The sequence below is a fragment of the Strix uralensis genome, chromosome 1, assembly GCF_047716275.1.
Source record: "Strix uralensis isolate ZFMK-TIS-50842 chromosome 1, bStrUra1, whole genome shotgun sequence".
Taxonomy (NCBI): Eukaryota; Metazoa; Chordata; class Aves; order Strigiformes; family Strigidae; genus Strix; species Strix uralensis.
In genome coordinates, this window is record NC_133972.1 from 148966582 (window position 1) to 148981183 (window position 14602).

Below are 14602 nucleotides of genomic sequence, written 5' to 3' on the forward strand. Positions count from 1 at the left end.
CCACAGGCGGGGCGCCCCCGTCGCCCACCCGTGGGCGGGCTCGGCTGTGACTGGCCGGGTCTCCACGTGGCGTGGGTGTGCGCGGGGCAGCGCGGGGCAGTGTCGCTCCGCGGGGCGCTCGGCTCGGCTCGGCGCGATGGGCCCGGCGCGACGGGGCGGCTGCGGGCGGCTCCCGGTCCCGCTGCTGCTGCTGCTGCTGCTGCTGCTGCCGGTGCTCGGCGGGGCGGCGGGGCTGGGGCTGGGACGCGGCGGCGCTCCCCGCCTGCTCCGCTTCTCCGGGCAGGTGCCCGAGAACAGCCCGGCGGGGACGCGGGTGCGAGGCTTGAGGGTGCCGCTGCGGCGGCTGCTGGGCCCCGGAGAGCCGGCCGGGGAGTGGGCGCTGGGCGGCGAGGGCGCCTCCCGCTTCTCCCTCCAGCGGCGAGCGGGCGGCGGGCGGGGGCTGCTGCTGCTCCGCACGGCCGAGCGCCTGGACCGGGAGGCGCAGCCCGAGTACGCGCTCCTGCTGGGGCGGCGGGCGGGCCGGTCCCCGCGGCAGGCGCTGCTGCGGATCCGCGTCCTGGACCGCAACGACCACCGGCCGCGGCTGCCGCCGGCGCGGCCGCTGGAGGTGGACGAGCTGGCCCCGCTGGGCACGGAGGTGGCCCGGCTCCGCGCCTCGGACGGCGACGAGGGCGCCAACGCGCACCTCACCTACCGCCGCTGGCCGCCGGGCGCCGGCAGCCGCCGGCTCTTCGTGGTGCCCCACAGCGGGCAGGTGCTGACCGTGGGCTCGCTGCTGGGGCTGCGCCGCCTCCGCCTCTGCGTCGCGGCTCACGACCACGGCCGGCCGCGGCCGCTGCGCAGCCCCGCGCGGTGCCTGCGCCTGGCCGTGCGCGGCCGGCGGCGGCGGGACCCGGCGCCCGGCGGCGGGAGGCGGCGGCGGCGGCGGGCGGGCTCGCTGCCGCCGCCCGAGCGGCCGCCGGGGCCCGGCTCCCGGCGCTACACGGCCCGCCTGCCCCCCGCGGCGCGGGTGGGCGACACCGTCTTCACCGTCCCGCGGAGCCGCGAGCGAGCGGCGGGCGGCTGGTTCGAGCTGGCGTCTCCCGGCGCCACCCCCGTGGCGGTCGACAGGGCGTCCGGGCGGCTCTACCTGCGGCGGGAGCTGCGGGCGGGCGACCGGGCGGAGGTGCTGGTCAAGGTGCACCACGGCGGAGGACGAGGTAGGGGGCTGGGCCGGGCCGGGCGGCGGGGATGGGCGCGCATCTCCCCGCGGCGCTGCCCCGGGTGGGGCGGGACAGCCGCGAAGTCGCCGGGTGGGGACGGAGGGTGGCCCCGAGGGAGGGGGGACGCTGAGCGGGCACGGCCGTGCCGGGCACTTGTCACTCGAGGGACGCGGCCGCTCTCCGTGGGGTGCGGGGAGTCGCGGGCGGCGGTGGGAGCTGCCCCCCAGGCTGGGTTTGGTGGCGTGGGGATGTGCCGGCTCTTCTCTGATACCGCCTGCGGAGCTTTCGCCTCCCGTCTTTGAGGGAACAGATGAAACATGTGGGTAATGGTGGGGTTTTTTGGCTGCTGTGGTGTTGTAAGGAATTCCTGTGGCGGCAGGTTCACTTCTGTGAGACCGGAGGGGTCTGCTCACGGGTTAACAAGCAGTTAAATGGGGGAGCACACCACAGCAGACAGCTTGTCTTATAGCGGGGGGAGTTATCGAAGAGCCTCTTCTGTTCTCTGTGGCCCTCCGTGACCTGGGAAGGGAGAGGTGACACTGCCCTGGCAGTGCGTGCTTCCAGACCTGCAGCTGCAGCCCACGGCGCTTGGAGATCCTTCTGGGACTGTTCGCTGAACCGCGCTGAAACGGTGCTTGAAGTCAGCTACAGCAGTGGCAGAGCCGTGCGTGGGAAGGCGAAGAAGCCGTTGCAAAATAGATGTCAATGAGCTTAGGACAAGTGGAGAAAAAAAAAAAGACCTGAATCTGGAATCCTAGGAGTTGGTGTAGGGAGCTAAATGGAGATATGGTTATACCACTGTGTACATCAACAGCTTGTATACTGTATGTGGTTCTCCTAATAACACAGCAAAGGGAATGGCTAGACTCCTTAAACTTCTTAAACCACGTTAAGCTTGAAGTGCGTTATGGCTACAAGAGCCATCCTTTCCACGTGTTACTTTCATCTTACTCAGAGTAAGTGTTATAGTGTGTTTGTAACTGTAGCTCAGGTCTCCGCTAAGGTTGCTCATTATCATTTGCTTGGGGTTTGTTTTTTGTTTTTTTCCTAGATGTTTACAACTTCACTATAGAGGGAATATTTACAGTTTTCTGTAAATGGTTTTACAGCTTAATGCTCAGGAAATGTGAGACATACAGCTGGGAGGAAAACAAATGTGTTGAAGCATGCTGGGGGCTGTGATCTTTACTATTGTGCACTGTGTGTAGTCTGAGAGTCCCAGAGCCACCTGCCTGAGAAATTTATTCTTGCAGAAAAGGCCTGTGCTGTGCAAATGAGAAACATTTAGCATAATAAAAACACTGCACAGTATTTCTAGGTACTAACTTTAAACAAATCACCCGACGTTGAAAGTAGAACTTCTCATTTAAGCTAAAGATGAAGTTGGAAAGGTGGCATATCGCTTGACCATCTTGCTTGCTTATAATGAAAGCAAATAACCTTGTGAGCAGCGTTGTACAAATGATTAATCGTGTTGTCAATCTGGTGCTGTACAGCATGTTTCTACCACAGTCTATGCACTGATAATGTACTGACAAGAGATGAGCCTCGGGGAGAAAGGAATTCGATGATCAGTTGGGACAAGGTCATTTAGACACTCTTTTAAGCTGCTTTGAAAATCAAACCTATCGTCTCATAACTTTGTACAGTAATGAACTTGGGATCTTTTTCTGGCTGCTTATTTTACAGGGAGATGATGAAGCGGTGGGAGGTTTTGAGCATCCATTTTTTATCTGAAGAAACCTAGTGAACTAGTTAAAGCTGAACAGAATTAGCTTTGATCTGCTCCTCATTTCTCCTCATGCCTCTTACTAAGTATAATTAACAGTGGGTCATGTAGTAATCAATATTATGGAACATGTGCCAAACTTTTAATCCTCTCATTAATTGAAAAACAAAACTATTGGACCCTTATTAATTGCCATCTCTTATGTAAAAGAAGTGAATGGAAGTAGGTGTTTCACAAACACTGCTTCTCCAGTGAAGTGTGCGTCTTGGGGTTTTGGGTTTTTTTAAGAAAAGCAAAGCTTTTTTGGCACTTAAAAAAAAAAGAGGTCAGATAGTTACTTGGAGCACTGTTTCTTGCACCTGTAGTCCTAGGAAGACAAGGTATTCGTGTACACGGTTGAAATACTGAAATAAACCAAGTGTAGAGTATGATAACCTTCTGAATCCCACCTGTTGCTCAGTTGTACTTGTAGCAGTGATGTGTATGAGTCTGCTCTCTGTTTTGTGAGGGCACTGTAGCTGGCACTGTGAAAATACAGTTCTTCTCCCGTTGAATATACACTTGGTAGGTGGACTGTGCATCACAAAGAGGTTTGCACAACTTCTGTGAATTGTCTTATTTGCACACAGAGCAGTTAGCATCTTCTTTAGGAATCTGGCAGGTTGTCTCCGTCTCTCAAAGCCTTGTTCTTCTGGGCTCTGTGTGAGCATAGTTGTGGGATTGGGACCTGGAGTTCAGGCAAGACTCTTATACGAAGATATGAGCTACAAACCTGTCATTTCCTCATCCAGATTTTCTTCTGGGACATTTAACGTCCTGGAAACACTGACCACACCATCAGAACAGCACCTTGCCTGAGCGTGGACGGGTGGGGGGTGACGGGCAAGGGTTGAAAGGGCCATAGCTCTCTTTCCCCCCCAAGTCTGCCTGTGTTCACGCACACCTGCAAGCACCTGCAAGCACCCATGCAGGTTCTCATACTTGTTACTGGCTTAGACAGGGTGGGACATGTGGAGTTACACAACTGCTTCCTCTTCCTCCAGCCACAGCTGTCCTTTCTGATGCTGGCGGTGCGTACTGGTGCATGCTGTGTAGAAGAAGCTTTACGTCTAGGACTTTGTCTATCATGTTTCAAAAAGTGAAGGAACACAATTTCTTACCCCTGTTCTTCAACTCTAGCAGACTTTCAGCTGTTTTTGTTTTCTTTAATCTTAAGAGCCTGCCACAAAGGGTTTATCGAGCACACGCTGCATTGACTTGGAATAGTGTGACCCACTAGGTGATTTCCCTGCTCCTGCACACACCGACACCACAGATACAGCTCACATGCTATCAAACTGAAAACAGCCGCGGTAAGAAGTGACTCCATAATCTACAAATGTTATTTTTCTTTAACGACGAGACTCAAAGAAAGCACAGCAAGACAAATCTCTTCCCCTCCTGTATGTCTGCAGTGCTCTTAAGAATAAGCCTGAGGCTAGCAACCCTTTAAATCTGGGATGCCTCCAGACATCAAAGCCAGGTAAACACCAGCAGTTAGTTTATGGCTGAAATGAATAAAACAGTTGCAAGGCTGTTTAGTATTTTCATGTTTTGGAGGTGAGATGGATCTCTCATCCCCTGTTCTCTTTCAGATGGGATAACAACTGTTTACTGTAACTGAATTTCAGTGAGGTAGATCTGAAATCTGACTGAGGAGTCTGTAGCATAGTGCTGTTCCTCAGGGGTAGTGTCTTATGGTAGAATATGGGCAGTATTGAACCCTTATGACTCACTGGAAGCAAACTACTTCTTAAAAAGCCATCTGTCCAATCTTGAAATTCCTGAAAATACAGCCTAGACTGCACATGGAAAGATGGCGTAGTTTGAGTCCCTTGCACTTTCTTAAGAAACTTCCACAGGATACCTGCTGGGAAGGGAAAACCTTTCAATCCACATAATAGAGCTCCTATAAAAACTAACAAGTAATCCATATATGATGCTGGCTATGATTTCAAATCAAGATACAGCTTAGGGTTTTTTATTTTATGGAGCCAGAAATGGCCCATTACTTCCTGGCAGCCCCTGACATTTTTAGAACAAAATAAATCTGACTCCAGAAACAGAAATCTGACCTGGCAATCAGGTTTGGAGGTCATACTATATGCTGCTTTTTTTTTTTTTTCCCTCCTGGTATCAGACTGATTAAAACCATCTGTGGATACCATTGCTATGCCTTCAAATTCAGGTGCCGACAGAGGAAAAGCTTGCTCCACTTAAACCGTGAAACCATTTTAATGGCCAGGCATCATTAGACAAAACAGTAAGCCCCAGGATGAAGGTTATTGTGTTACCCTGTCTGTATGTGTCTTTGAAAGAATCTCACTGTAAAAAAAATTGATGTAAAAATATATGATGACCCAGAAGCAATAAATAAGTGGTAAGAATGTCTGATAAAGTATATAGCTGAGATACCAACAAAAAGCTTAAAAACTGAAGAAGTAAATACAAAGTTTATGTTACAAGTATTCTTAATTAGGTACATAAGCTATTTAACTGATGAGTAAGCCTTTATCATAACAAGTTAAAAAGAAAAGCAATAGGAGACCTTCAAAATGGAATATTCAGCCCTTTAATGTTAACAAATCCTTTTATACAGCCTGTGATTTCATGTTTCTGAGTTTACATTACAACAGCAGGAAAGCATTTAAAAATCTGGTTTAGACCCAGATCAAAGCTGCACCATGCCAGAAATATCCCTGCGTGCTCTCAGTGATGTCTCACGCTCCAAGAGCACTGTGCGGTGCGTGGCAGAGTTTAATTTTTGTGTACAGGCAGGACCTGGCTGATCTGCGTCTGCCTTTTCAGACCTGCATTACACATGAGAGGCCCAAAATTCACATATACTGTGTTTGCACAAGCAGTTTGTTCATATAAGCATCCCTAGGAGATGTCCATGTAGCCTTCTCATTTGGGAATACAGCTCTGAAGTGGAATTGGACTTCTTTCTGTTCATGCGTCTCCGATGGCCTTTGAAATCTGTCCTCGCTGGAGAGTGGTGGTGGCTTCTTGGCAGGCCCTTCGGTGCAGGTGTTAGTGTTCCCTTGCTAAACCAGTCAGAACCTGGCTAGTGCATAACTCAACAGTACTGGAGTTTTAGCCTGAGCAGTGAGGTTGGCATGCTAGTGAAAACTGTCCAAGATTTAAGACAAGGTAAAGCAGAAAGTTTAAGAAAAGCCTCTAAAAACTTGACCTGAGGAAGCAGGCTGATGAATTGAACTTGGGGTTCTGCTCCTGTGACTGTATGCTCTTCCTTGTCTTTCATGTTGCTGATAGAAGGACCTAAAAGCAGCACCTGGTCCTTAGAGCAGAGTAAGGAGCGGTTTGTGCATACGACTATGGATGCACTTGCTTTACATCAGATAGGTTGGCTGTGCTTTTGAGAGAGTAAACAAACACTACACATATGGAATAAGCATCTGCTTCGTGAGAAAGAAGTAGCAAAGTGGTGAGGGATACATGTGTGGGAGGGGAAGAGGATCTGTTTAGAAATTCAGTATATGAGGAGAACTGAAAGGTAAGTCTATTGACTCTACCTTTTCATTTCTTAGGACACAGCACAGGAACCAGCACACTGCTCCTTTGGAGGCTGCTGCTCTGGTTAATCCAAACACTAAATGCTGCTGTCCACTTTTACCAAAGGTGCACATGCTGCTGGGTTTGAGTGCATCTCTTACTGTTGCATCCAATGGTGTTAACAAGAAATATTGCCACAGCTTTTTTTGGCATTTCTTTGTACATTGAAAACACACTATTGCTGCTGAATAAAAGTACTGGTATTTTGCTGGTGATGATAACTTTTTAAGTGTTAGGAAAGAAGTTAATACACTCAAAATATGGTCACAGGAACAGCTCTTATTGCTCAGCAAGCAACTTTTTATTTTAAAACCGTTTGAACAAACCTCAAGAAGAGACATGTTAAAGAGCAATGCCGACACAAAAATAAATGCCTGTAGCTTTTCTGCAGAAAGCCTGGGACTGGAAACAAAGTGATTCCTAACCAATGCAGCAATCAGATTCTGCCTCTCAGGATCTTTTATACCCCAGACAAGCTACTTTAAACTTAAAAAGTGCCACTTTAATGAGGAAGAGTAGGGGCTGTGTTGCATGGGATGACAGGAGGGCAGAAGTAGCGACTGGGAGCTTGTCCAGTCATAGGTTCCTCAAAGGATATTGTTTCTTTAATGATGCTGCCCTTATAAAAAATGTTTAGGAATCTTTCTAGAATTTGTGGCTATACGTTTTGTTGGCAGACAAAAGACCTTGCACATAATTTTACTTCAGTGACATAAGTACAGTCTTCGAGTGTGCTGTACCACACAAATGTCTATTTTGTCTGTATTGTTTCACCTGCTTTGTGAAATATTGACCAGAGAGTGAAAGATGAAGTTGTGAGGAATGGAAACAAACCCAAAGACCATGTCTCTCCTTCTTACCAACAGTAAAAGCTGAATGATCTGCAAAGAGAAGCAACTTTTAAATGCTAGGATTGCAGCTGCGTTTTGCAGCACTTCCCTTCTTTAAAAAAAAAAAAAGATTAAAAAAGCCCCCAAATGTCCTCTGTGCTGCTGACTCCTCAACTATTCATACTATGTCAGCATGGTCTGACTTCCTTACCAACTGACATGCCTGCAAATAATTATGGATTGTATAGTATTTAATAGCATCTTCTAATGGTGATTAGTAGGCTGTTAACATGCAAGCTGTAGTAAAAAACTTTTTTTATGAAGAATCCTGTCATCTGGAAGCTTTTGAGATTCTGTAAATGATTGTACTTCCCACCTTCTCAGCGGTGCTGTGAAGGGTTCCTAGTCCTCGTGGTTGGGTTGTAATGGGCAGCTGCTGGGAGATATGGTAGATTTAAGAGTTGAGGCAAAGATGCTGCTTCTGTAATCACAAGTCTGACAGTGCTTCAGAGCCTTCCTCTGGAAACAAAAAGATTGAAACATTTTAAAAACTAGAGGGTGACACCACAGTCAAGCTTTAAAGGCTAGGGCAAGATGATGTGATAGCAGAAAAGATACAATGGATTTTGCAGTCCTGTTCCTGCATCTGCCTGAAGCTGTGATGTATGGACATCTGCCTGCGGAGATGTCTTTGCTGCTCCAAAAATGCCGTAGGTGTCTCAGATACCCAGTGTGATGGAGGTACCTGCTGTAATTTTGCATTCCCATAAAAAGTGAAAAATTGGCTGAAGATTTGTCTTTGCTGCCCATGTGTGCAGTAGCACTTGCAATTGCCTTTTAGCTCTGATGGACCCACTGACTAAGTCTACAGGTAGTATTGAGGTAAGAAAGACCTTGCCTCCTAAATTGGAAAGGTGGTGTATGAGTAGAAAACATATCAAAGTGCTAGTCTATATTAAGAAATGTATCATGAAAACAATGCAAAGTGATCTCTGCAGGCTGCTCTGTCAAGCTTGCTGGCTGTGGTTAACCAAGGAGGGAAAACTGAAACCCACTTGATATAGTTTTAGATGAGGCAGTCAGTATAGTCGCATTGCCCAGCTGTTCCGTGGCTGTGGGCTGTTAATCCACAAGCTAATGTAGTGGTTTGTGGGCTTTGAAGGGAGTAGAGAGACCTGTTTCTGAAACTGGGATAGTGAGGATATTACCCTGCCTTCAAGACATGGCGCTCTCTGCTTAGAGTCCAATTGGTACACTACTGTGTTACAAGGGGATGTGATACCCCTGAGCATTGTATCCAAACTTCAGGAGTATTTTTGAGAAACAGAATCTGTTAATTAACAGAAATTTCACCCTCAGGAATATCTTATCAGTGTTTGGGGTGGAGCTGACCCATCATTTTCATGACAGCAGACTAGCTGTACTAAAACTGCCCTGTACAACTTTTCTTAAGGGAGTTGGAGAAAAGAAATTCACAAAATTCAGGCTTTAGTTCTGGAGGGGAGACCTGTGCCATGAAGGCTCTCCCCACTGTGAGAGTTCCTCCTCGCCCCAGCGCTACTCCCAGGAGGGGTGACAGCACATGGGGTAGCTGGTGCAAACACATGAGCATTGTAGGCATTGCTGACCAGTCGGCTCATTGAGACCAAGCAAGAGCTGCTTTCCCTTTTCCTTTCCCTCATTGGGCACCCTTATTTGGGAAACCCCATCTTCTGGCCAACTGCTGACTTTCATAAAGCTTGTAGGGGAAACTGGCCACTAGATTCAAAAGCCCCTTGGGCAGAAGAGAAGGGGCACAGTGGACGGCATGACTGTGTAAATAGCACTTCTTTAGGCTAAAAGACGTTTCTAAAAGTGATGATGAACTCTGGTTAAAGGTTAATTACTGCTATAAGAAATTTTGTTGCAAGTTTAAATACTCTTAAGTGGATTATTCCTACATATGCTTTAGTTTTGGTGAAATTTCTGAAAGGCACAAAAATACACATGGACGAGTTTTCATGAGGCATGTCCATATGTATTTTCATTTTTTTTCAGATTCAATACTTCAGTGTTTGTAGGATGCTGCACAGTGGATGACGACTGGATTTCAGGTGCTTTGGGGACAGGGATGTTTTAGAGTTAGTTTACAAGACACTTAACAGTGACCCAATCTTGTCTGATCTTCAGGTAGTACTGGAGTATGTGACTGACCAGAACTACAAAATAAAGACTGGAATCTTCAAAACCAACTTGAATTTTAGAAATATCTGTTGTTAGTCAAGGATAATGCTTAGAAACTGAGGCACCAGTATGTCTCACAACCATAGAGCATCTAGCTATGAAAAAGGCTGATGAACTGGCATTTAGAATTTGCGAGGTGGTTTAGGCAAAGCTATCTCACAAAATCTCAGTGAAAGTGAACAGTGCTTGAAAGAAAAAAAGAAAACAAACCCAAAAACCCAAGAAAAATCAACCGTAACGAAGAGACATTCTCATTGAATATCATGCTAGTATTAGATGACAGTAGGGGGAATTGTTTGTCTACAGCTTTTGAGGGGCATAGATGCTGTTTCTCTGTGCTTCAGCCATCCATCATGCCTGTGGTTTAAGTAACTCCAATGGGGGTTTTCACCCCAGTTCTAGCCCTGTTGACTTGCACTGATGTCAGCGATGACAGCCGGGGCTTCTTTTCTGCTCCCCCAGAAGAGTAGGAGGCCTTGTCTCCCTGTCCTCTCCACTGGAGCCTCATCAAGGGGATGGGACTGATAGCTAAGGGAAGGGAAGTATTCATCATTGTCAGCAGCTTATCTTTAAATCACTCTGTGTTGGGGAGGGGTGTGTAGTATCTTTAAACTCTAAGGATTACAATTTCCAATTAGTCTTGTGTTTTCTCTCATCTTCCTGCACAAATCCCCTTTGTTTTCCTTCTCTTGATCTTTCCTGAGGCTCCTCAGATCTGTCATACATTTGGGAGACTGGAGCATGAGCTGCACATTGTAACCCCTGATGACTGTAATGTTAAAAACCAAAAAGAAAATAAAAACTGTTCTTGTGGCAAGCAGAGAGTCTGATCTCTGCTACAGATCTCAAAAATAGGTGATGGTTCCTCCAGCTTCACGCTGAAGTGCTGTGTTAACATGGGAACACATCATGTCGGTGGTGTTCATTGGCCGCTGCCTGCTGTCCAGCTGCTGCTTGTGAAGCATTTTACCCAGCTGCCTCCCTACCTGCCCTGTCTGCAGTGGGCTCTGGAGCCTGAAGGCAATGTAAGCCTAGATAAATGAGTCCTTTTTTTTCCCTTTTTTATTCTACCGAAACACACTGATCTTTTCATATTGTTCAATATATCCAATTACATTTTTAAAAAATTACTCTTGAAAATTGTAATTTTTAAGGAAAATTGCAAATTTATAGAACAAGCATTTATAGGACTTCTAGGACAAGTTACATTTTTATATATATATATGCACAAGATATTTTCTATCTCAAATATCATTTTTTAATGATATTTGAGATAGAAGTTTATTAACTTATTCAGTATGTCAGATGTTTTCTGGCAATTACATTATTTTTAATTTGAGGAAATACAGGTCATTTGAAACTAATTTTGTGTTTCAGTCCTGAAGATGACAAGAGTTTCTTAGCTGTGATGGTCATTTCTCAGGTGTGGATTTCACAGAATGGTTTGGGTTGGAAAGAACCTTAAATATCATCTAGTTCCACCCCCCTGACATGGGCAGGGACACCTTCCACTAGATCAGGTTGCTCAAAGCCCCGTCCAACCTGGCCTTGAACACTGCCAGGGAGGGGGCAGCCACAGCTTCCCTGGGCAACCTGTTCCAGTGTCTCACCACCCTCACAGTAAAGATTTTCTTCCTTATGTCTAATCTAAATCTACACTCTCTCAGTTTAAAGCCATCATCCCTTGTTCTATCACTACATGCCCTTGGAAAAAGTCCCTCTCCATCTCTCTTGTAGGTCCCCTTTAAGTACTGGAAGGCCGCTATAAGGTCTCCCCAGAGCCTTCCTTCTCCAGGCTGAACAACCCCAACTCTCTCAGCCTGTCCTCGTAAGGGAGGTGCTCCAGCCCCCTGATCATCTTTGTGGCCTCCTCTGGACTCGCTTGAGCAGGTCCATGTCCTTCTTATGTTGAGGTCCCCAGAGCTGGACACAGGACTGCAGGTGGGGTCTCACGAGAGTGGAGTAGAGGTGAGGGTTCAATAGCGAGGCAAAGCTCCTGTTGTCTTGCCCTGCCACTGAGGGATAACAGTGTGGACTGACAGCATAATGAGGGGCTGTGTAGGCATCCCGCCTTGATGTCTTGTTTCAAGCTGGGTACTTCAGAAACATCTTTGCATACCATGCTGTCTCTTTTACATTCAAATGATTCATTTTGCCGGAGGGGATATAAGCAAAACATAACCTAACATTTTTTATGTACATTTTTTACTTCTCAGCTTCCCAACATTAGTCTCGTCAAACCCACATCAGTCAGTGCAGCTATAATCCTCATCTCGGGAAAAGAAAATTACTCTATCACATTTCTTCCTTCTGTTAAGGGAGGAAAAGAAATGATTAAAGGAACACGAAATTGATACAAGCTTGCAAGAATAGCCACTTGCAGTTTAAAATCCTTTTCCAGTTCTTTCTTTGCTTTCATGCTCTTGTCCCAGGATGGTGCAGGTCTATCTGCTCTGATCTGGTGAAGTGTCTTTTGCCCTCAAAGACAGAAAGTTAGTATGGATGGTCATGTGGTGAGTTCCCTCACCCTTGCACTTGCTACGTCCTAACCCTTTTACTTTGGTTCCTCTTGGCTGGTGGTTGGTTGATATTCTTTTCATGCCATCCCTGACCTACCTTTCTTATATGTAAACAAGTGGTAGAGCTGAAGCCTTGGGAATTTACTTGTATCAAGTAAAACCAGTCCCTTAATATTCTTTTCTAGATTGATCATACCAAGACTCTTTCAAATCTGTGGTGCAGAGGCCAGGTGTTTTATACTGTTGATAGTCTTGTTTTACAGGATATAGAGCCTGATTTCCTGATTATTTCCTCCTTTTCAGTGGATGATTCATATTGACAAAATGGGTGAGCTGTAACATGACTGTGTGATGTTGCATTTTGATTTAATAGGATGCTGCGGTTGTGTCAGTGGAACAAAATAAAACACTATTGATTTCAGAGGCTTGATCTGTTAATGCCTTTGCAGTTACAACAGTTGAAAAAACAATGCATTGCTGGAAAAAACCCTGCTTTATCAAGACTGTTTTTGTTTCACTGACTTGTTTCAAGTCAAAGCAATAATTTTCCATAGTATTTGATTGCCATGTGTCTTTAACACCTTAAGATCCTTGAGTTTCTCACGTCTGGTGTCTGTGCAAGGAGGAGACAGCTACCAGAACAGAAATGTTTGTATTCCTGAGTAGTGAAGGCTTAAAGTGCTGCTTCTGAACAGCTTTTTCTGAATGATAGGGCAGAATAGTGCTGTTTGATTGGCCTCTGGTTAGTCTCTGTTGCATGTTCAACACTGATTTTTTTAGACTTTGGGACTCGCTCCAACTTAGACCTGACCTTTATAACAATCTCTTCTTCACGGAATTATAGAATTGTTTAGATTGGAAAAGACCATTAAGATCATAGAGTCCAACTGTTAATGTAGCACCGCAAAGTCCATCACTAAACTGTGTCTCTAAGCGCCACATCTATGTGTCTTTTAAATACCTCCAGGATGGTGACTCCACCACTTCCCTGGGCAGCCTGTTCCAGCGCTTGACAACCCTTTTGGTGAAGAAATTTTTCATAATATCCAATCTAAACCTCTCCTGGCACAACTTGAGGCTGTTTCCTCTCATCCTGTCACTTGTTACTTGGGAAAAGAGACTGACACCCGCCTCACTACTTCCATTCTCTCCCTGCCAGAATTAGAGCTCTGATATCTGTATGCATGGACTGTTTTGTCAGCATGCTTGCAGGTTGCTTTAGTTTAAGTTTTGTTTACTTGCACAGAGAGAACAGCTCTGCTCCTTCAAGCCTTAAAAGCAGACATAAATGCCGAGAGGCTGAAAAAGTGAGCCACTTCTCATCTGCAGAAAGACGTTCCACCTGATAGCTGAAGTTTATTACCAACTGCTGCTGTGCCACAGCCCTACAGGTTTGGGCTCATCCTCTGTTTTTCCTTTCATGTGTGGCACTGTCTGTTTCTAGAGTGGCGTTCACTCCTTCTCTCACTTCTTACCTTTAAGTGAACAGTAAAGAAAAGCACAAGGTCCAAAGAATGTCTGTGCTAGAAATTCCCTCAGGCTGCTGGGGAATGAGTGACATGTGAACATGTAAGCTTCAGAAATCAATGAAATGCAAAAGCTGAAGGGCAGGGGAATTAAAGTGTGATGGAAAGGATTTAACAGTCTTGCTGGTACTGTGCCCCTGCCTAGAGGCAGGCTTTGGTATAACAAAGTGTTTGCTGGCAGATATTTGTCTAGTCAGGTCTTAAAGATCTCACTGATGGATGATCTCTCACCTCTCCAGCTGCTATCAAGTGCTCCTTATATTTCAAAAATTGCTGGGGGATTCCCCCTGCCCAGCCCTCCATCTAACGCAAAGGTTTTCCTTGGGAATGAGGGTTTGTTACTTTTTGTTTCATGGGTTAGGGAACATCTGACTGGCTTCATACATCAGTCCTTCATCATCTTAAAGCACTGTTACCATGTCCCTCGCAGTCTCCTGAAAATCTCCAGGTCTTGGCACCTTTTCTGACAGACCATGTTTTCTGGTTGTGTTCTTTGCTCCTCTCTGCACGCTTACAGCTGGTCCACATTTTTCTTGAAATCCAGTCCCCAGAACTTTAGTTCACTGGAACAGGTTACCTAGGGAGGTTATGGAGTCTCCCTTCTTGGAGATATTCAAAAGCCATGTGGGCATGGTCCGGAGCAACCGGCTCTAGATAGCCCTGCTTGAGCAGGGGGGTTGGACCAGATGACCTCCAGAGGTCCCTGCCAAGCTCAGCCATCCCATGGGTCTATGATCTGAGGCTTTGCTAGTGTTACAATTTTACCAAGGTTCAGTGAGGGTTGAGTATGAACCTGCAGTGTGCCCAGGTGGCCAAGAAGACCAATAGTATCCTGGCTTGTATCAGAAATAATGTGGCCAGCAGGACTAAGGAAGTGATCATCCTGCTGTGCTCAGCACTGGTGAGGCCACACCTCGAATAATGTGTTCAGTTTTGGGCCCCTCACTACAAGAAGGAC

The 14602-nt window shown here is 46.6% G+C and overlaps 1 protein-coding gene across 1 annotated transcript in view; it reads left to right on the forward strand.

Annotated features, from left to right (window-relative positions):
* The first annotated feature begins 982 nt into the window (after positions 1-982).
* The window catches only part of LOC141950200 (neural-cadherin-like), a 59713-nt gene continuing 46093 nt past the window's right edge, over positions 983-14602 (forward strand). The window contains exon 1 of the mRNA XM_074884723.1: positions 983-1199. The gene's annotated coding sequence lies outside the window, so the exon portion shown is untranslated. The remainder of the gene's footprint in view (positions 1200-14602) is intronic.